The sequence below is a fragment of the Dendrobates tinctorius genome, unplaced genomic scaffold, assembly GCF_039654945.1.
Source record: "Dendrobates tinctorius isolate UK_male_01 unplaced genomic scaffold, ASM3965494v1 ptg000003l, whole genome shotgun sequence".
NCBI classification, from domain to species: domain Eukaryota; kingdom Metazoa; phylum Chordata; class Amphibia; order Anura; family Dendrobatidae; genus Dendrobates; species Dendrobates tinctorius.
Window position 1 is genome coordinate 97221105 of NW_027361671.1, and position 22648 is coordinate 97243752.

Here is a 22648-nt window from a genome sequence, read left to right on the forward strand (position 1 = left end):
GTTCCAGACCTCCTGCTCCCTGGCCTTTTTCTTCTGGATGACCTCCGCAACCCAAACGGAGGGTCCGGTGTAGGCCCCGGAGTCCTGGGGGTGGGACACAGCCAGAGTAGAGAGCGGGGCAGACACAGCCGTAGATGTCGGCGGCCCAGCAGCCGCTGGGGCCGGGCGGTGGGTAGGGGCAGCCGAGGTCGACTCCGGTGGTGACGCAGATGCGGCCGCGGGGCAGGCCGCAACCAGAGTCGCAGATGGGGCTGGAGTGGCAGCCAGCTTCAGGGGACGGGCCACTGCTGGCAGGTGGAATGCAGCAGCGTCGGCCGCGGACTGGCTCCGCACCGGCAACACCGGGGCCTCTCTTGTCCTGCGGTACGTCACCTCGCCTGTCCTGCGGTATGTCATGTCAGGGCCACCCCCTCTGACTGTCCTCTCTGTCCGTCCCCTGGCCGAGCTTTCTCCGTTCTCTGCCTTCTGTCTTCTTTTACTAAGCTCCTCCTGGGACTGAACACTCTGGAACCCTAGTCACTCCTACTTATCCCCTCTCTCACCGGGAATTCCCCTCCTGGGTCCCTATCTCCCCGCCCCCCATGACTATGCGTTTTCTATAGCCATAAGCTGATGTATAGTCCTACACTACTCTCCCATGCCATCTTGTGGTCACTTTTCAGTACTACACCCTCCTATCCTGCCTTTTCTAGCTGTCACCCTTCTATCCCATCAATCTCCATCTCTGGTGTACAAATCGTCCCCTCCTACTGCCAGTCACGTCTGTCCGTCAAGTCACCTTCCCCACATAGCCAGTTGTTCACCTGCAGAATCTTATTCCACCTCCTTGTTCCATGACCATCCACTGGGAGGATGGAAGAGAAGACCACCTGTGCTCCCAGTTCTTTCACTTTCTTACCTAAGTTTTCAAAGTCACTGCAGATGGTTTCCAGGTTGTTTCTTGCTGTGTCATTTGTCCCCATATGTATTAGCAGGAATGGGTGGTCATCTGTAGGTCTGAAGAGTCCTGATATCCTGTCACACACATCTTTAATTTTTGCACCTGGAAAACAGCACATTTCTCTTGAGGTTATATCCGGTCTGCAGATAGCGGCCTCTGTTCCTCTCAACAGGGAATCCCCAATGACCACCACTCTCCGTTTCTTTTTCACAACATTTTTCTTTCTCCATCTAGGAGGTTTCTGAAGGTGTACAAGGTTGCTGTTTGTGGGCAAAGTCTTATCCTGATTTATTTTTTCATCGTTCTCCTGTGTAAGAGCCTGGTACTGGTTCCTGAGCAGTATGGGTGCTGACTGCCTCCCGATCCTCCTGCTTCTCAGGGTCACATGTTTCCATTCCTCTGTTTCTTCAGGTGCACTTCGAATTTCTTCTCTTTCTGTAACATGAAGAGATAATTCTTCTCTGTCTAAGAACTCTTCACCTTCCTTAATGATTTTCAATGTAGCTAACCTCTCTTTGAGATTTTGCAACTTTTCCTCCAACAGGGACACAAGCTTGCATTTGTGGCATGTGAAGTTTGGCTTTTCCACTGGTAAGTCTGTGAACATGTAGCAAGAAATGCAGCTCACCAAATGGCTCCTGGTCTCTTCCATATTGTCATTATTAAAGAGATTTCAAAGCAATGAAATATTAGCCAAAATTCGGCGCGCGGTTTAGCGATTTCCTCTTTTCAGCTGGAATGGCCAAAATCCAGTGATCGTTGAGCTCACAGAGGCTCTTCACTTATCCCAGAAGGCCCTGGGAATATGCAAATTATCTCCTTAGGACTCTTCCCCTGGTTTACCGATTTCCTTCTTTCAGCTGCAACGGCCAAAATCCAGTGATCATTGAGCTCACGGAGACTCTTCACTTATCCCAGAAGGCACTGGAAATATGCAAATTATCTCCTTAGGACTCTTGCCCTGGTTTACCGGTTTCCTCTTTTCAGCTGCAACGGCCAAAATCCAGTGATTGTTGAGCTTGTGGAGACTCTTCACTTATCCCAGAAGGCACTGGGAATATGCAAATTATCTCCTCAGGACTCTTCCCCTAGTTTACCAATTTAAGGCAGGGATAGTGTCTGGTAGATTTAGTCAGAGTTAGGTACCCTGAAGTGCTCGGGTGGGCTAAATGCCCAAGCTACTCAGCACCCCGCAATGTTCAAGGAGGAACCCAGCCATCCAGAGTCAGTGGGACAGCATAGCCTCAGTAAGGGCAACAGCAGCATCTACAGGAACTTGGAGCACAGGAGTAGTCACCGCAGCACTGCAGGGCAGGTCACTCACCATGTGACAGGTCATTGCTTGGGCTGATGCCCTAAGAACCGGGGCAAAATGGCTGAGGGAACACCCGTATGCAGTGAGGCTGACCAGGGAGGATGCTGAGGAGCCATTGGAAATGGTCCGGCCCAGGAACATGCAGTGTGACAGGGAGAAGAATGCAGGGAAAGATGAAGTTTCGTATAACGTACAAGCTGTTGAAAATGTTGTAACGGATCTTGAAGTGCTGCGAAGTCATGCAAGTAAAGTTTAACTTTTTGATTTGCACTTGGACTGTGTCTATGTTTATTCAGAAGTGGCCGAAGGTGACCATAAAGAATAGAGTACAGACCCTGGTGACACAGGGGACAGAGAGGCAAATAAGCTGACAGTGAAGCATGATTTTTATGTATTGGAAGGCCAGGGCACACAAGGTCTGATGAACTCAGCCACGACTATAACCCTGGCCGACCTCTACAAAAGAAAACAGTATTGGATTAGTCCTTCCTTGCCTTTTCTACCCATACCAACACATCCACCTCTTCCTCCACTTGGACCTACGCCTTGTGGATAACTAGTTTTAGTGCATTACATTTAAAAAAATACATGAAAAAATTACAAAAAAGCACTGCTGGAATACTACTCCCTAGTCAGTTTATTTTATTTATTTATTTTACTAGGTTATATAGCGCCATTATTTACACAGCGATTTAGGCTAAAACAACACTATCAGTATTTGGTCGATATTTTACCTCCATGTTTGTAAGCTAAAAACAGGTGAGGAACAGTCAGAGGAAAAGTATAACAGAAACACATGCACAACTTCTGCATTTTTGACCCACTCCTGGTTTTGGCTTACAAATACTGATGTGAAATTCTGACTAGTGATGATTGAATAGTGAAATATTCGGTTTCAGGAAAATCGGCATGAATAATTTCTAATATCCGTGTATTCGTACCGAATAATGAATCCAATGCATATCAATGAGAAAGCCGAATATTTTTCTGCTGAACCCAACAAACAGGTCTGGGGGCATGGGAAAAAAGCTGAAATGGATGGAAAAAGCTAAAACTAAATGGGAATAGCATGGGGAAGATGACTTCATGCCTTTCTGGCTCACACTCATTTTACAGATTTTTAAAAAACCTATTAAACCAAACCAACATTTTTTTAAAAGGAAAAATGGTAATAAACATTTTTTCCTTCATAATTACATGTACAGTATAAAATGCAAATAAAAAAATAAATAAAAAGTATACCTCCCCTTTAGCATCTGTTCACATGGACCATTTTGGCTTTAGTTTTTCCTTAAACATTTGTGAGGGTGTAAAGGAGAGAGGTTTGATGGATGCAGTGTAGAGCCAGAGGCAGGGCTGGCGTTTGGGAAAGGCAGACCAGGCAAATGCCTCAGGCCCCCAACTACAAAGGCCTGCAGCCCCTTTATGAAGTGCCCAGAGAGTGTACAGCAGTGAATAACGCTGTGCCTCCTCTGTAGTCCCGGAGCATCTCTCACACACACCCCTACAGCCCCCTTCTCTCTCTTTCTCCCTTCAGTCAGGTTAGGTTAGAAGTTGAGAGTGAGGGGCTGATTACAGCACAGCAGACAGAGGTCAGAGCCAGGCCAGCCAGGAAGATGCCTGCAGCCCTGTGTGTCTGTTATCTACTCCTGAGTCCTCATCATGGCTGCTCCTAGCACTGTCCGGAGAATGGATCTTTACAAGTGAAGCTGCAGAACCTGGTAAGTATACATGTATATGTGTATCTGTGTGTGTACATGTGCAGTATACAGTGTGTCTGCATATGTGCATGTAGTATGTGTGTGCATATATACAGTATATAGTATGATTGTGTATATTTGTGGTGTATGTGAGTATATACTGTATATATAATATATCCCTCCGTCAGGAACAATGGATCTGACAGGCGCAGCTCTTCTACTTTCATGTCTCCCTTCTCACCAGATTTTCAGGAAACCTCCTCCCTCTAGATAGTCTCCTGGCTCTAGCTGTTGTGTGAAACCTGATACCACAGTTGGTCTGCAGAGCTTCAGGAAGGAAGATATAGCTGTGCTGGCTTCTCAGGCTCATTGGTCCCGAACACATCACACTTTATAAGGTTGGTATGTAATGTTTTTAGTCATTACTATTGTTTATTTAGCTTGTTTTATGAATGGATAGAGAAAGGTTTGTGGATATTTCATATAAATAAGGCAGATTTTCTTACAAATGAAAGTGTGCTTCTCAGGCACATTGTTCCCTAATGCATATTCTCTCTCTTGCTTCAGATTATCTTCTGAAATGGAGAAGAAAATGTATGATCTTTCAAAACCCCATCATGTTGAGGAAGTGGGAAACATGCTGTTAGATGATGATGATGATGATGATGCAGACCCCACAATGAATGAGGATTTTGAAGAAAGTGAGATTGATTCTCATGATGAGGTGGAAGTCTGTGAACTAAATTCTGAAACAGAGCAAGATGGTGATAGTGATGAGGAGGAAGAAGATATAGAATCTTGTTATATGGGAAAAGATAAAAAAACCAAATGGAACAAGAATCCACCCATAAAAAAAGTATGGAACCTCATAACATTATCACTCACCTTCCTGCAGTTATGGGAACAGCACGTAATGCAAAAAATGCAGCTGAATGCTGGAATACTTTTTTCACAGATGACATTCTGGACTCTATTGTCATATACACTAATCAATATATAGACAATATAAAGCACAAGTTCATCTGTGACAGAATCCTGAAGCCCACGGATGAAATCAAACTGCGTGCATTTTTTGGATTATTATACCTTGCAGGAGCTTATAGGGCAAATCGGCAAAGTTTGGAGGAACTTTGGGGTATAGAAAGTGATGGAATTGAAATATTTAGCCTTGTTATATCTCTAAAAAGATTCAAGATTCTAATTCGTTGCCTTCGGTTTGATGACAGAACTACCCTAACCTAACGTAAAACATATGACCGGCTTGCTCCAATTCGCGATGTATTCCAAAAATTTGTGGAAAACTGTAAGATAAATTATCGCCCTGGGGCAAATGTCACAATTGACGAAATGCTCCCTGGTTTTCGTGGCAGATGCGCATTTCGTCAATACATACCATCAAAACCTAGCAAATACGGAATAAAAATGTATGCCCTTGTTGATGCCAGTAAGACCTACACATACAACATTGAAATTTATGCTGGAAAACAGCCAGATGGTCCTTACTGTGTCAGCAACAAACCCACTGATGTTGTGAAAAGAATGTCTGAGCCCTTATTTGGATCAGGTTGCAATATAACTGCTGATAACTGGTTTTCAAATTATGATCTTATTGATTATCTAAAAACGCAGAAGCTTTCATATGTCGGAACTGTAAGAAAAAATAAAAAAGAATTGCCGCCACAGATTGTTACTGTGACAGGGAGAAAACAGTACAGCAGTATGTTTGCATTCCATGATGGAAAGGTTTTGGTTTCCTATGTACCACGCGAAAAAAAAATGTACTTCTTCTCTCAACGCTTCATAATGATGATGCCATTGATCCTAAATCTGAAGCACAACAAAAACCAGAGATTATTACATTTTATAATGAAACCAAAGGGGGTGTTGATACAGCTGATCAGATGTGCTCAACTTTCAGCGTCAGCAGAAATACCAAGCGCTGGCCAATGGTCATATTTTTCGCTATGCTAAATTTGGGTGGTATAAATTCACAAATCATTTACCTTGAAAACCAGCTTGAACCTCTCCGTAGACGATTGTTACCTGAAAAAATTGGCCCATGAACTAATGCTTGGAGAGCTACGCAGGAGAAGTATGATAACCATCGGTATCCCCTCTGGCCTTCAAGTTAGGCTCAAAAGATTCCACCCAGATATTGATACTGAAAATCCAACACCTGTACCACCTCCCAAAAGATGGAGATGCACCAGCTGCACCATGGAAAGCGGGAACAGAAGGCTTTCTAATTATGAATGTCTCAAATGTCATCATGCAATCTGCCTGACACATGCAAAAATGTATTGCAATTCTTGCTCTTTGCTTTGCAAATGTGTTTTTTCTGGGGAACCTTCAGGATCTAATTCAGATTAATTCTGTGTGTAATATTAATATAGGTGCCTAGAAAATGTTTTTGTGCCAAAATTTTCTCTTTTTAATAACCGTTACTTAATATCATTGGGGGCTATTTGGTGGGAATTTTGAAATTTGTGTATATCAAAGTTATTACTTTTATGTTGAGTAAATGGGTTTGTTTTGCACCTGATAATGTGTAGTCTCTTTAATTACATCCCTATGAAGGTCTCTGATCACTTTTAGATCACTGAAATTGAGAAAATTAGATATTCTAGGCATTTTTCTAGGCACATTGTTCCATTACGAGTTGGTGCGAATATTGTTCCTGACGGAGGGATATGCATACTTGTACATATAGTATGTGTATATATATTATATTTGTATACTGCATGAGTGCAGTATATTGTGTAAATATATATAAACTGTATATGTATGTGAGCATACTGTATATAAACTGTGCTTCTGTGTGTATATACTTTATATATGTGCTTGTGCACACTGTATGCATCTGTATATTATTATTCATTTTTTATAGTGCACTGTATATACTTTATATAGTGTATGTTTCTATATTTATAAACTATTTATGATGTGTGCACATGTATAATGTTTATCTGTGTATATGTGCTGCCTATATAGTTCTATAACTCTAGTGTCGCCATAATAGGGATCAGCAGTTTACGTCTAATGCAGGGTTCCCCAACTACAGTCATCAAGGCCTACCAACAGGTCATGTTTTCAGGATTTCCCTTGTATTATACAGGGGATACAATTATCACCTGGGCAATACTAAGGAAATCCTGAAAACATGACCTGTTGATGGGCCTTGAGGACTGCAGTTGGGGAACCTTGGTCTAATGCCTGTGTATTACATTAGGGCTTGTTCACACTGTCTTTCTTTACTGCACGCTGTCTGTTCTGCCTGAATTCCCTATAAAGCCATAGATTGCAATGACAGGAATGGAGTTCACATGAATTCCACATGGATGTGATGGTTTTCTTTCTGAACGTTTCCGTCTGTTCCAACAGCCACAGAAAAGTGGACACTTTTAAATGGAAAAACACAAAAAGACTCTGAGGGTAGGTGCACATGGTCAGTAATCGCTGTGGGTTGGACTCTGTGTACTTGTGCAACGTCCAGATGTTACATCATAGTGGATGGAATCTCAAGAAATCCCAGGTCCACTATGCATCCACAGACGCCCATGGCTCAACCATAGAGACGGACATACGGAGCATCTTTCCAGATCACAACATGTCTATCTTGGACGCAGTGAATCCGCACGTTCAATAGCTGGCAGCGGACATGTGCAGCATCCAAAGCGCTGCCAATTCCTGATCGTGTGCACTTGGCCTAAGAAAATAAATCAATTTCTGAAAAAAAACAAATCTATTTCACCTCTGCTGGTGTCAGTGCCGTCTGTGGCCCCGTCAGGGATTTACATGAATCCTATTTTAGGGGAATTTAGGCAGAGCCCCCGGACTCACTGCAGAAGCGCAATGTGAACAGGGCTTAATATACTATTGTGTGGAATAGTGCAGTCTACTATACTATTCAGCGCTGTCCCACTGCAGCATCCAGACACGGATAGCGGCCAGACACGGACAGCAGCCAGACACGGACAGCGGCCAGACACGGACACTGGCCAGGAGACATTTTTTTTATAAATCTGTTGCTGTCGTCTTTCAGCATTTCTGCAGCGTTTTCTTCCCCTATTCAAATGAATGGGACACAAAAATGCAAGTGAAAAGTCTGCAAAAATGCAGAATATTTCCTGACAACACTGTAGATCAATACGTGGCAAAAAAAGTGCTTGTGAACAAACACTACAGGGGTTTTCTGAGAATGTAAAAATGAACTGATAAATCCCCCGCGGCTCCAGCACTGATGCTCCAGGGATCTCTGCCAGTCTCAGCACTGGGCTGCAGGGGTATCGTGGCTCTGGAGGTCTCTGCCCGTCTCAGTATTGGGCTGCATTGGTCTTGTGGCTCTGGGGGTCTCTGCCAGTCTCAGCACTGGGCTGCATTGGTCTTGTGGCTCCAGGGATCTCTGCCAGTCTTAGCACTGGGCTGCTATGGTCTTGTGGCTCCGGGGGTCTCCTTCAATCTTAGCACTAAAGGCCCCGTTACATATAACGATGTCCCAGCAATCCCACCAACGATCCGACATGGATGGGATTGCTGGGACATCGCTAGGCTGATTGCTGGTGAGCTGTCACATAGACAGCCCCTCCAGCGATCAGGACCAGCTGCGCGGCTCTTGGATACTCATTGTTTACCCTGGAAACCAGCATCCAGCATCACTGATCGCTGGTCTCTCGCTGCCACATGAAGTGATGATCAAAAAACGGCCCAGGACGATGGAGCGCGATCAGCGATACCCGCTCCCAGCGTCTGCTTACAGCGCTGGGACCTCGCTGATCGTTGCTCTCCCGCTGCCACATGCAGCGATGCGTGCTAGCCAGCAGAAGACTAACGATCAAGAAACGGCACAGGACATTGGTGCACGATTAGCGATACCCGGCGGGGAGGTTGGTCGGTCGCTGATCCATGTCACACACAGCGATCTCGCTGGCGAGATTGCTGTGGCATCACAAAATCAGTGATCTCACTGACGAGATCGCTGTGTGTGACGGGGTCTTAGGCTGCAGGGGTCTTGTGGCTTCACCTCATGTTATAGCTGCAAAGTGACTAATAACCATCAGGGACCCCAAACCATAGGCCACAGAGCCAGAGAGGATTTAGCAGAGTAGCTTAGGGGACATGTAGAACTTTTTTTAATTGCTTTTTATTCTGCTGTTTGTGAGGTAGGATGAAGAAAAATTCTGCTAATGTTTTCTATTATGTGACTGTACAGCCCCTTCACACGACCAACCATGTTTTTCACAGATGCCACGCCTGCTCTATTCGACCTACGGTGCTGCACTGTCCGTGTTTTCCTAGCAGCACAGATGACAAGAGTCAATACAAGTCTATCGGTCCGTGTAAACGTGCCGTACATGTGCCGTCTGTGTGCTGTCCGTGTTTAACATGGAAAGTATATGAGCTTTGGAATTTCATTTCTATCATCCATACCGGAAAAACACGGATGGCACAAGGACGGCACACTGATTGAAAACACTGGTGACACCGATATCGGTGCAACACGTATGTGTTTTATATGGACATAGGGCCCCATTTTGAATTTTGCCTAGAGCTCCAATTCGTCAAAAACCGGCCTTGGCTGTGCTAGCTCAAAAGGGTGCCGCTACTTAATACTGAGCAAAGGTTCTGAATACTTACGACCATGTGATATTTCAGTTTTTCTTTTTTAATAAATTTGCAAAAATGTCTACATTTCTGTTTTTTTCAGCCAAGATGGGGTGCAGAGTGTACATTAATGAGAAAAAAAATGAACTTTTTTGAATTTACCAAATGGCTGCAATGAAACAAAGAGTGAAAAATTTAAAAGAGTCTGAATACTTTCCATACCCACTGTATATACATGTATGTATATATATATATATATGTATAAAACTGAGTGTATATATGTATGTGTGTGTATGAAGCCGTGCCCACTCCACATAGCCCCGCCCACACGCTGTCAGTCATTGTCAGGTTGTGATAATCTTTGACACACATAGCTGTTTTATTGGTCAAATAGGCAGATAGATTAAAACTCAATAGTGGAGGCTGATCACTGGAATATATATATAACTTCCATTATAAATGGAAACCATAATAGAGATGCTGACAAAGGCTAAAACTTAAAATATGATATCCAGCAGGCTTGGTATCAAATAAGAATGAGATAGGTAGATATACTTAAAGCTTTCCTACTTCAGCTGCAGAACACATTTATCAGGAAGGCAATAAATTGCAATCTTAGCATTTCACCTGCCCAGAGTCTATAATGTGAAATATCCCTGAAAGGCAGTAAAAGAAAGGACATGGGCAGTGAGAATTGCAGTAGTTGACAAAACGGTTGCAAATATGGCTATTTCCAGTTGAATATGCAACAGACTTATTGATAACATATTAATAACATATTAATAAAGTCTCCATACATTTATATCACCAAATAATTTATCCTACTGGGAACATTAAAGTGGGCAAGGTTAGGATGATTCCAACTGTGTATATATATATATATATATATACATATATATATATATATATATATACAACATATATCTATACAGTATATATACAGCTCTGGCAAAAATTAAGAGACCACTGCAAAATTTTCAGTTTGTCTGACATTTCTCTTTCTAGGTATATTTTTGAGTAAAATGTAAAATTGCTTTTTTATTCTATAAACTAATGACAACATGTCCTCGAATTTCCAAGCAATAAATTTTGTATTTATTTTCAGAAAATGAGAAATGGTCAAAATAACAAAAAGATGCAATGCTTGCAGACCTCAAATAATGCTAAGAAAACAAGTTCATAATCATTTTGAAACAACAATACTAATGTTTTTAACTCAGGAAGAGTTCAGAAATCAATATTTTGTGGAATAACCATGATTTTAATTACAGCTTTCATGCACCTTGACATGCTTTCCAGCAGTCTTATGGTGCCGTCACACATAACGATGCACCAGCGATCGCAACAACGATACAACCTTGTCAGGATCGCTGGTGCCTCGCTACATGATCGCTGGTGAGCTGCCAAACAGGCAGATTTCACCAGTGATCAGGATCAGCGAGGATGCTGGTATCCAAGGTAAATATGGGGTAACTAAGCAAGCGCATCACTTAATTACCCCCTGTGTACCTTGGATACCTGCGTGCTCGCGCTGGGAGCTGGTATCCAAGGTAAATATCTAGTAACTTAGCAACACGCTCGCTTAGTTACCCGACACTTACCTTGGATACCAGCTCCCAGCATCTGCTTACAGCGCTGGGACCTCGCTGATCCGGGAGATTAATGATCAAAAAACGGCCCAGGACATTCGTGCACGATCAGCGATACCCGGCGGGGGGCCGGTCGCTGATGCGTGTCACACACAGCGAGATTGCTGGCGAGATTGCTGTTGCATCACAAAATCAGCTATCTCGCTAGTGATCTCACTGTGTGTGACGGAGCCTTTACACACTGCTTTTGGGTGACCTTATTTCACTCCTGGTGCAAAAATTTAAGCACTACTTCTTTGATGACTTGTGACTATCCATCTTCCTCTTGATTACATTCCAGAGGTTTTCAATGGGGTTCAGGTCTGTAGATTGGCTGGCCATGACAGGGATTAGATGTGGTGGTCCTTCATTCACATATTGATTGACCTAGCTGTGTGGCATGGCGCATTGTCCTGCTGGAAAAACCAGTCCTCAGAGTTGGGGAACATTGCCTGAGCAGAAGGAACCAACTGTTTTTCCAGGATAACCTTGTATGCGACTTGATTCATATGTCCTTCACAAAGATTAACCTGCCCAAGTCCAGCCTTGCTGAAGCATCCCCAGATCATCACCGATCCTCCACCAAATGTCACAGTGGGTGCAAAACACTGTGGCTTGTACACCTCTCCAGGTCTCCATCTAACCATTAGACAACCAGGTGTTGGGCAAAGCTGAAAATTAGACTCATCAGAGAAGATTACCTTACTCCAGTCCTCTATGGTCCAATCCTTATGGTCTTTGGCAAACTTCAGCCTTGCTCTCCTTTGCTTCTCATTGATGAAAGGATTTGTTTCTAGCTTTACATGACTTGAGCCCTACCTCTAGGAGCCTGTTGCAAACTGTTCTTGCAGTGCAAATCTCCCCAGCTGCCATTTGCCATTCCTTTTGTAGGTCACTTGATGTCATCCTGCAGTTGCTGAGTGACATTTGAATAAGATGAGATTCATCCCGATCAGTGGAGAGTCGTTTTCGCCCTCTGCCGGTCTGTAGCTTTGTTGTCCCCAATGTCTGCTGCTTGACATTGTTGTAATGGACTGCCATCTTAGAAATTTTAAGGATGGAGGCAGCATGACGCTCACTGTATCCCTCTGATAGTAAAGCCAGAATTGAGCCCTTCTTTTCCTCACTCAAGACTTTTCTTTTCAACTCCTTTGGCATGCTTAAAAGTTATTCTTTCATTCCTATTACTTTTGGGATATTACTAACACATGTTTCGCCATCCAGCTTTTCCTATTGCCAGACGATTGTGAACACCACAGCAGGGTTTTTTATACTTTTCTTTGTTAAATAAGATTTGGATCAGGTGATCACCTAATCAGAAGCACATTATGTAGAATGAGATGTCCTCTGGTTGGAATTCAACTGACACTGAAATGGAATGCCTGTTAGACATGTAGAGAAGTTTTTTTTTATAAAACTGTATATATATATATATATATATATATATATATATGTTAAAGGGGCTTTCTGGGCACAAGATAAATTTCTTCACATGTCAACTTAATTCTCATCTATGTCACTAAATTCTCCATGTTCTGTTGAGATAAAACAGTTGAGAATCTTGTCAACATATGCAAATTGCCTACTTGCAGTCATGTGATCCCAGATTAATTCTAGAAAGAGAGAGGAATCCTGACAGTGTGCACATTGCAAATATCCAAATATTAAACTAGCTACATAATGTCTAAAATGAAATGGCAGCAAAAAGAAATTCAAAGCAACAACTACAGTATCTAATGCCTAAATACTAATAATGAATTAATAAAACCAACTTGAATTGTCAATATAGCGCCTGTGGTCTTTTGCTTGCACTGTAAGGTTAAGTTCCGTTGATGAGTTTTTGATGCTGTGTATTTTCACTTCTGAAAAAAGGCAGCATCTTATAGTTTGAGCAAAGTGAAAGGGATTTACAGAAACCTCATGCCCACTGTACTTTTTCATGTTGCATAAACTGACTTTCAGTGCATTTTTTATGCCTGCAACAAGTCAATGTCTCTTGCGACTACACTGAGCTTTATGTGCAGATATTACCCATTAAATTGCATTAGATATGATAGATCCACAGGTGAAAACTGTACATGCATTTTTAGTGGATTTCCACATGTAAACCACTATGTCTGTAAAATTAGTTTTGTCAAACCCAAATGGAAAAAAAATTCAAAAACAAAGAAACTTTATTTAAAACATGGCCAAAAAGAAATGAAAAATGAGCATAAAAAACATGAGCGAAGCACATGTAAAAACACCCAAAAGAAATGCAATGTAAAAAATGCAATTAACCCAATGTAATGAATTGGTGATGCTGCAGTAAATCTGCAACATCACAAACTGACCAAATTCTCCTGTGATCCTGCACTATTGCTGGGGAGGAAGTACTTATCAAATGCTTTATTCCACATTTATGGTGGAGAAAGTAGAACATTTTGGTGTGCACCATTCTTTTTACCCTTACATCTTTCACCACATTTCAAAAATGGCAAAAAAGGGAGCATATCTTAGTGGAGGGTGTGGATGGCCATAGTGCAACGTATTTATTATAATTTATGCAATAAATTAATTTGTGCACAAGTTTCTATTTGCCCATGTGAATCTTAGACCTTGATTTATCATTTGTGTTTTTCTTTAAATCACTGTCATGGTTGGATGGCTCGTAAACTGGGACCAGGGGCACCTTTCCTGGCCCTGACACTAGGGGGGACCCTATCTCGCCATGTTCCTCAGGATACCTCAGATGGCGAGGATGTCGGGGCCTCTGCCCTAGCCCTGTCTCCTAGCTTTAGCCCTGCATCTGTCCCCTTCCCCCCTCTCGGGGAAGAGAGGCGCTACCATGTACCGAAGTACACCAACCCGACAGACAGGGCAACGATACAAGGGTAAAAGAAAATTCCACTCGCAAATAATACTCTCACAAACAACAGAGGTATACACCAGGGTGTGAAGGACAGGCGGGAGAAAATAACACAGGAATGGATGAGGAATATCCAAGCGTACAAACCAAGCAACTGTCGCACAATAAACTCCTCCAGCACTCCAAACACTAGTTTCTCTCTCTCCAGATCTTTGTAGCAAATGCTAACTCAGACAATGATCTGGCCTGCAGACCTAGTTTTTATAGGAGAGAGGAGTGGTTAACCAAGCACAGCTGCAAGCAGTGATTTCCACATGGCTGATTAACCCCTGTCCTGCTGAAAGAAAACAATCTTAATACGACGGAGAAGTGCTTCTCAGTGGCAAAGCAGGAGCCATTAGGAGCTGTGGTCTTCTGACTCTGTTCTGTTGTGGTAACCCCGTGACAATCACTTTCCATTTTTGTCTTGTGGTAGTAGTTATTGTTTTTGGTGGCAAATTCTTCAAAATGGCGCAAGCAATTCATGAATTTGGTACAAAGTTAAAAAAGTAATTTTTGTGTTTTGAACATCACTGCTCTTGATGTGACGTGAGTAATGTTACTGCTTTTCACAGTTGCTGGCTTTCAAATTGGGTGATTGTTGTAGAAAGCACTGAACTACAGACCTGCATGCAAAGTTTTTTTTTAGAATAAATTGGTGATCGAGGGTCCTGTTATTAGTTCTCTCTTTTTATGTTTTTCAGGTTTCCATTTGTGGACTATGTCAGATTCCCTGGGCTACATTGAACTTACATGGGACTTTTTTTAATTAAATTGAAGAGCCAGGGAAAGTGTGATGGCGTTTGTATTTAAATAAAATATTTTTTTTTGTGTCTTTTATATTTTTTATTACTGGGTTAGTAATGGGGTGTCTGATAGACACCTCTCCATTACTAGCACCATGGATTAATGCTAGCTATGTTTTTGGTCAATTCACAGCTGACATCAACCCAAAGCCCCATTACCCTGATTGCCAACGCACCAAGGCAATCAGAAGAAGCGAAGGCAAACTGCCAAAATTGGTGCATCTAATGTGATGCGCCACTTATGGGGCAGCTGCAGGCTGGCAATTTTAGGCTGGGAAGAGCCCCCACATTATTTTTTAAATGTATTTATTTATTAGGTCAATACATGTACAATAAGCATAAAAACATGAAAGGCATTAATTATATATCTCATGGATATCTACACTGCCTTGCGAAAGTATTCAGCCCCCTGGAACTTTTCAACCTTTTCCCACATATCATTCTTCAAACATAAAGATACCAAATGTAAATTTTTGGTGAAGAATCAACAACAAGTGGGACACAATTGTGAAGTTGAATGAAATTATTGGTTATTTTAAAATTTTGTGGAAAGTCAAAAACTGAAAAGTGGGGCGTACAATATTATTCGGCCCCTTCAACTTAATACTTTGTTGCGCCACCTTTTGCTGCAATTACAGCTGCAAGTCGCTTAGGGTATGTCTCTATCAGTTTTGTACATCAAGAGACTGAAGTTCTTGCCCATTCTTCCTTGGCAAACAGCTTTAGCTCAGTGAGGTTTGATGGAGATCATTTGTGAACAGCAGTATTCAGCTTTTTCCACAGATTCTCGATTGGATTCAGGTCTGGACTTTGACTTGGCCATTCTAACACCTGAATATGTTTATTTGTGACCCATTCCATTGTAGATTTTGCTTTATGTTTGGGATCATTGTCTTGTTGGAAGACAAATCTCTGTCCCAGTCTCAGGTCTTTTGCAGACTCCAGCAGGTTTTCTTCAAGAATGGTCCTGTATTTAGCTCCATCCATCTTTCCATCAATTTTAACCATCTTCCCTGTCCCTGCTGAAGTAAAGCAGGCCCGGACCATGATGCTGCCACTACCATGTTTGACAGTGAGGATGGTGTGTTCAGGGTGATGAGCTGTGTTGCCTTTACACCAAACATATCATTTGCCATTGTTGCCAAAAAGTTTTTAGAAATGGCTTTTTTCTTGCCACTCTTCCACAAAGGCCAGATTTGTGCAGTGTACGACTGATTGTTATCCTATGGACAGACTGTCCGACCTCAGCTGTAGATCTCTTCATTTCATCCAGCGTGATCATGGGCCTCTTGGCTGCATCTCTGATCAGTCTTCTCCTTGTTTGAGATGAAATTTTAGAGGGACAGCTGGGTCTTGGTAGATTTGCAGTGGTATGATACTCCATCCATTTTAATATGATCGCTTGCACAGTGCTCCTTGGGATGTTTAAAGTTTTGGAAATCATTTTGTATCCAAATCCGGCTTTTAACTTCTCCACAACAGTATCACGGAGCTGCCTGTTGTGTTCCTTGGTCTTCATGATGCTCTCTGTGCTTCAAACAGAACCTTGAGACTATCACAGAGCAGGTGCATTTATACGGAGACTTGATTACACACAGGTGGATTATATTTATCATCATTAGTCATTTAGGACAACATTGGATCATTCAGAGATCCACAATGAACTTCTGGAGTGAGTTTGCTGCACTGAAAGTAAAGGGGCCGAATAATATAGCACACCTTACTTTTCAGTTTTTGAATTTCCACAAAAATTTAAAATAACCAATAAATTTCATTCAAGTTCACAATTGTGTCCCACTTGTTGTTGATTCTTCACCAAGAATTTTCATTTGGTATCTTTATGTTTGAAGCATGATATGTGGGAAAAGGTTGAAAAGTTCAAGGGGACTGAATACTTTCACAAGGCACTGTATCTATCTATCTTTGCACATCCTTAACACCAACAAATCTGTAATTTCTATTCTACATTCTACATTCTGGTACGTGTCATGTGTAAGTTTTTTAAGGCTGGGGTCACACTTGCAAGTGCAATGCGGGAAACTCACGTGAGTCTCTTTCCTCAATACCCGACACTGCCACCGGCGGTTTGGACCTGAGCGTTCAGCTGCATAGAAAGACATGCAGCCGCACACTCCGGTCCCGAGTGCCGTCGGCAGTGCCGGGTATTGAGGCGAGAGACTCGTGCGAGTTTCTCGCATTGCACTCACAAATGTGACCCTGGCCTAAGGGAACGTGTGAAGGGGGCCTAAGTAAATATCCCCTGATATGCTTTTGTATTTGTCACTCTTATGGTAAATACCTAGTGTTGCTTGTAATCCTATTTAAAGTATATTTTCTAATCCTTACAAATAACAAAACCTGTTTTTGTCCATCTCCAGCTTGTCAAACAATAGACATCATTTTTGCTTTGTAAATTCATCCATGATTTTTATACAGATTTATTAAACCCATTTTCCTGCAGACGGGCTAAGCAGTTTATATAAAGCCTCTATCATTAACTTAATGATTCTCTGTAAATTATTCTGCACACAGCCCAGTTAATCTGGTAAATGGAACATTAATGTTGATGGATCAATCAACTTGCATTTTGCTGTAACCAACGATAACACTGAACTCTGAATTTGGTGATTTCTAATAAAAATATATATATTTAATAGAATTAAATTCATAAACAGCACGTTGACAATTAGCAATGACCTAACTCACCACATCTAAAATTCCTTAATGCTAAAAAAGCCTTTCCTATTAAACAAGCAGAAGTAATTGATGAGACCTGTCTTGTTGAATTTCGGACTGTTATCTGTCATTTTAAGTCTATATCTAATTTATTTCCCTGTTTATGGGAGAGAACAGCTAAAGTGCATAGTACGTTAACTGTTGATCAAATAAACCTGCAAAATGCATCTGCTGTCACACTGAATATCAATCCTTTCATTACTTAACACAAAAAAAATGGAGATGTGAAGAACACGCTTACATGAGCATGCCTACTTGATTATTTCCTTAGGCTTTGTCCATAAAAATGAATCAGAAGGACGCTCATAATTAGCCAGTTGCAAGAGTTCTTTGTGATGCTGAAATAACACTAGTGAAATCTAATGATGAGTGAATCTTTTGTAATTCAAAATTGTCAGATTGCTTGGATTTGGCCAGCAAATTTGACTCACGTCAAAGTTATTCAATGTGGATCAAATATTGGAAAAAAAATACTCATCTGCCCTTTCACTTGACCCATATCTTCAGCCTCTCACATGCAAAGTCATCTTCAACTTTTCCAGTCCCAATAAGGACATCACCCGATGCCTAGTCAGCACCTCGGATAAAACGTCATGACTAGAAATAAGTGGATCGATTCACATAGGATGGACTTCAAGTCAAATCTCTTGAAATACTCAGAACCCCACAAGTTCTAAATTCAATTCATGAGGATCAACCAAAAATAAAAGGCTGGGCGCCATTTCACACACTGCTAAAGACTCAGAGAATGGCTAATCACTTCCTCATAATGCCTTGCAGCTATCAAATGGTCAAGCATAGCCGAATAAAGGGAATCACATACAGTTAAAAAGATAAGGACCAGCCAAAGAGTGCCATTTTTTGCTTTTTACAGTGTAAGGGATAGGAGATTATCATGTCTGAGTCTATATTGGGATAGAAAAAGGCCTATTCTGATTGTGGTGTGCTACTCCCAGTGCTCAAGCAGATTGAAAATGTGAGTGGTAGTCTCAATATGTGAATACTAATTCAAAGATTCAAGTGATATGTAAGGAACGTGACTGTGAAGTGATTGGTCTGTGAAAAACTGCAGTGTCTGCACTTTAGCCCCTTTACTTACTTGGCTTATTCCGGTTTTGCATTTTCGTTTTTTGCTACCCTTCTTCCCAAAACGATAACTTTTTTATTTTTCTATCAATATTGCCATGTGAGGGGCTTTTTTTTGCAGGACAATTTTTACTTTTGAAGTACATAATTGGTTTTACCATGTAGTGTACTGGAAAATGGTAAAAAAAAATCAAAGTGCAGTGAAATTGCAGAAAAGTGCCATTTCACAACTATTTTTTTTACCATGTTTAAGAAATGCTAAAACTGACCTGCCATTATGATTCTGTAGGTCATTATCAGTTCACAAATATTAAACATGTCTAGGTTCTTTTTTATTTAAGTGGTGAAAAAAAATCCAATGTTCGGAAAAAACATGTCACCATTTTCCGACCCCCGTAGCATCTCCATTTTTCAGGAGATTGACAGAGACATTTAGCATGTTAACAGCCATGGGCAAATCACGATTCCATCAGCAGCTGATAGAGGCATATGATAGCTGATGAGATCAGGTGACATATGCACGAAAAATTGTAGGCTCATCGCCGGAGTCAGCATAAAGCATAGCGAGGCAAACTATGAAGTACCTATACATCAAAGGTCATAAAGGGGTTAATAGCACCTATTTTTAAGTCTTCACACACTGCAAATAAGGAGAGCAATACTAAGCCGTACAGTGGAGATGGGCAAATTTATTTAGTTACAATTGAATTATACTCAAACTTGACAAAAATATGTATTCTGACATTCGCACTGAAGGAATTCAGCAAAATGGTGGCCGACTGTTGCCAGTGGGCCTGCAAAAAGTTAAAAAAAACTTTTCCTCACCTCACCATTCACCTTTCTGGGCACCCCAGCTGCCTCTAGTCCCTGCTGCCTCCTGCTTGATCCTCATGGTCTCTTCTTTTCACAGTTACACACTGGTGACTTTACTCTAGAACAAAACTTCCTGATGCGACCAAGCATCAGAGCTGACAGTGCATCATAACAACATAACAACATGACCTCCAAGGCATACAATTAAGGTACAAGTATGCAGAAGTAAAAGGCCCTGAGAGGAAATACAAGAGCAGAGGGCACCGGAGACAGCAGGGGTGTTGAGACAGGTTAGCGGTGAGGTGAGTATTATTATTTTTTTAATTTTCAAGTTACATTTATTATGTTCTGGGGTCACCCCAGAGCATAATCAAGAATATTGAATTTGTGGGGAATAACTTTAGTGCAAATCTAATTTCCAGGTAAAATCTCAAATCTCACCAGATCTGCTCAACGCTATCCCTTTTACTACTAAGACAAAATCCTGATTTCAAGAGTCACAAAGCGTGCTACCCTGTAAAGTAAGATGGGCAAGCCATTTTTTTTATATTGTAAGTAAAAACATCCAGAATGTTCAATGCAACTATCTACAGGTGCTTCTCACAAAATTAGAATATCATCAAAAAGTTAATTTATTTCAATTCTTCAATACAAAAAGTTAAACTCCTATTTTAAAAAGAGTCATTACAAACAGAGTGATCTATTTCAAGTGTTCATTTCTATTAATATTGATGATTATGGTTTATAGCCAATGAAAACTAAAAAAGTCATTATTCAGTAAATTAGAATAATTAACAAAAAACACCTGCAAAGGTTTCCAAGGTCCCTTAGTCTGTTTCAGTAGGCTCCACAATCATGGGGAAGACTGCTGACTTGACACATGTCCAGAAGGCAGTCAATGACACACCCCACAAGCAGGGAAGCCACAAAAGGTCATTGCTAAAGAAGCTGGCTGTTCACAGGGTGCTGTATCCAAGCATATAATTGTAAAGTTGAGTGGAAGGAAAAAGTGTGGTAGAAAAAGATACACAGGTAACCTGCATAACCGCAGCCTTGAAAGGATTGTTAAAAATAGGCCATTCAAAAATTTGGGGGGAGATTCACAAGAAGTGGACTGCTGCTGGAGTCATTGCTTTAAGAGCCACCACACATAGACATATCCAGGACATGGGCTACAAGTGTCACATTTCTTGTGTCAAGCCACTCATGACCAATAAACAACGCCAGAAGCATCTTACATGGGTCAAGGAGGAAAAAGAACTGGACTGTTGCTCAATGGTCCAAGGTGTTGTTCTCAGAGGAAAGTAAATTTTGCATTTCATTTGGAAATCAAGGTCCCAGAGTCTGGAGGAAGAATAGAGAGGCACACAATCTAAGCTGCTTGAGGTCTAGTGTGAAGTTTTCACAATCAAGTGTGTTTAAAGTTTGCTCACAACATTTATACAAGTCTGCAAAATACTGGGAGAATATAATCTGGTCAGATAAGACAAAAATTGAACTCTTTGGATGCCATAATACACACCATGAAAGACTCTGCATATCACCCGCCAAAACACCATACCAATAGTGAAGTTTGGAAGTGGGAACATCATGGTGTGGGGCAGTTTTTCAGCATATGGCAAAGGCAAACTTTATATAATTGAAGGAAGGATGAATGGATAAATGTACCAAGACATTCTTGATAAAAAGCTGCTGTCATCTACCAGGATGATGATGATGAAACAAGGGTGGACATTTCAGCAAGAAAATGATCCCACACACACAGCCAAGGAAGCACTCAATTGGTTTCAGACAAGGAAAATAACACTGCTAGAATGGCCTAGCCAATCACCTGACCTGAATTGACCTGAATCCAATAGAAAATTTATGGAAGGAACTAAAGCTCAGCATTCATAGAAGGAGCCCACAGAACCTTCAGGATTTGAAGATTTTATTGATAAATGGGCAAAAATAACACCTAAGCATTGCATGTGTCTAGTTTTGTCATTCAGGAGGCTTCTTGCAGCTGTAATCCCTAATAAAGGATTTTATTCAAAGTATTAAATAAAAGTCAGTATGCGTGTTCAATACTTTTTCCATGTGTCATTTCACGTTATTACACATCATTTAATCCATAGTTTTTATAGTTTTCTTGTGTGTGTTGGATGGGTAGTTACGGACATCACGTGAGAATTCCATGTCATAAGCACCTTAAGAAATATATTTACTTAAAATTGGTCAATAATTTTAATTGTGTGTGAAAGTGTTTTCCCCTTCCTGATTTCCTATTATTTTGCATGTTTGTCACACTTAATATTTACTTAAAATTGGTCAATACTTTTAATTGTGTGTGAAAAAGTGTTTTCCCCTTCCTGATTTCTATTCTTTTGCATGTTTGTCACACTTAAATGTTTCAGATCACCAAACAAATTTAAATATTAGAGAAAGATAACACAAGTAAACCAAAAATGCAGTTTGTAAATGAAAGTCTTTAGTTTTAAGGGAAAAAGAAATCCAACATACAGGTCCTTGTGTGAAAAAGTGATTGCCCCCTAAACCTAATAACTCATTGGGCCACCCCTAGCAGTAACAACTGCAATCAAGCGTTTGCGACAACTGGCAATGAGTCTTTTACAATGCCTGGAGTAATTTTGATCCACCCATCTTTGTAGAATTGTTGCAATTCAGCCACAATGAAGGGTTTCCGAGTAGAGTTGAGCGACTTTTGTTTTTAGGGTCGAGTTTCGTTTCATGAAACCCGACTTTTCCAAAAGTCTGGTCGAGCAAAAACGGCCAACTATAGGGAAAAGTCGGGGGTCCGACCGAAACACGAAACCCAATGTAAGTCAATGGGGAATTAAAGTCGGCAGTGAGAGGAGGACAGGAAACACACCTACAGTGCCCATTTGAATGCCAAAAGCATCAATTCTTATTACTTAAGCTTGTCAACCTTAATTTACTTCATAATACTAGTTACTCACTGAAAAATTATTATTTGGCTACACTTGTGGGGGGGTAGGGCTGGCTCCAGGTTTTCTTGAGCCCAGGGCTAAAGAGCGCCCCTTTAACACATACCACAACTCATGATGCTCCGATACGGCAGAGAAATAGCAGTATAGTACAATGAAAAATACTTCACTTCTTACATCTCATGACT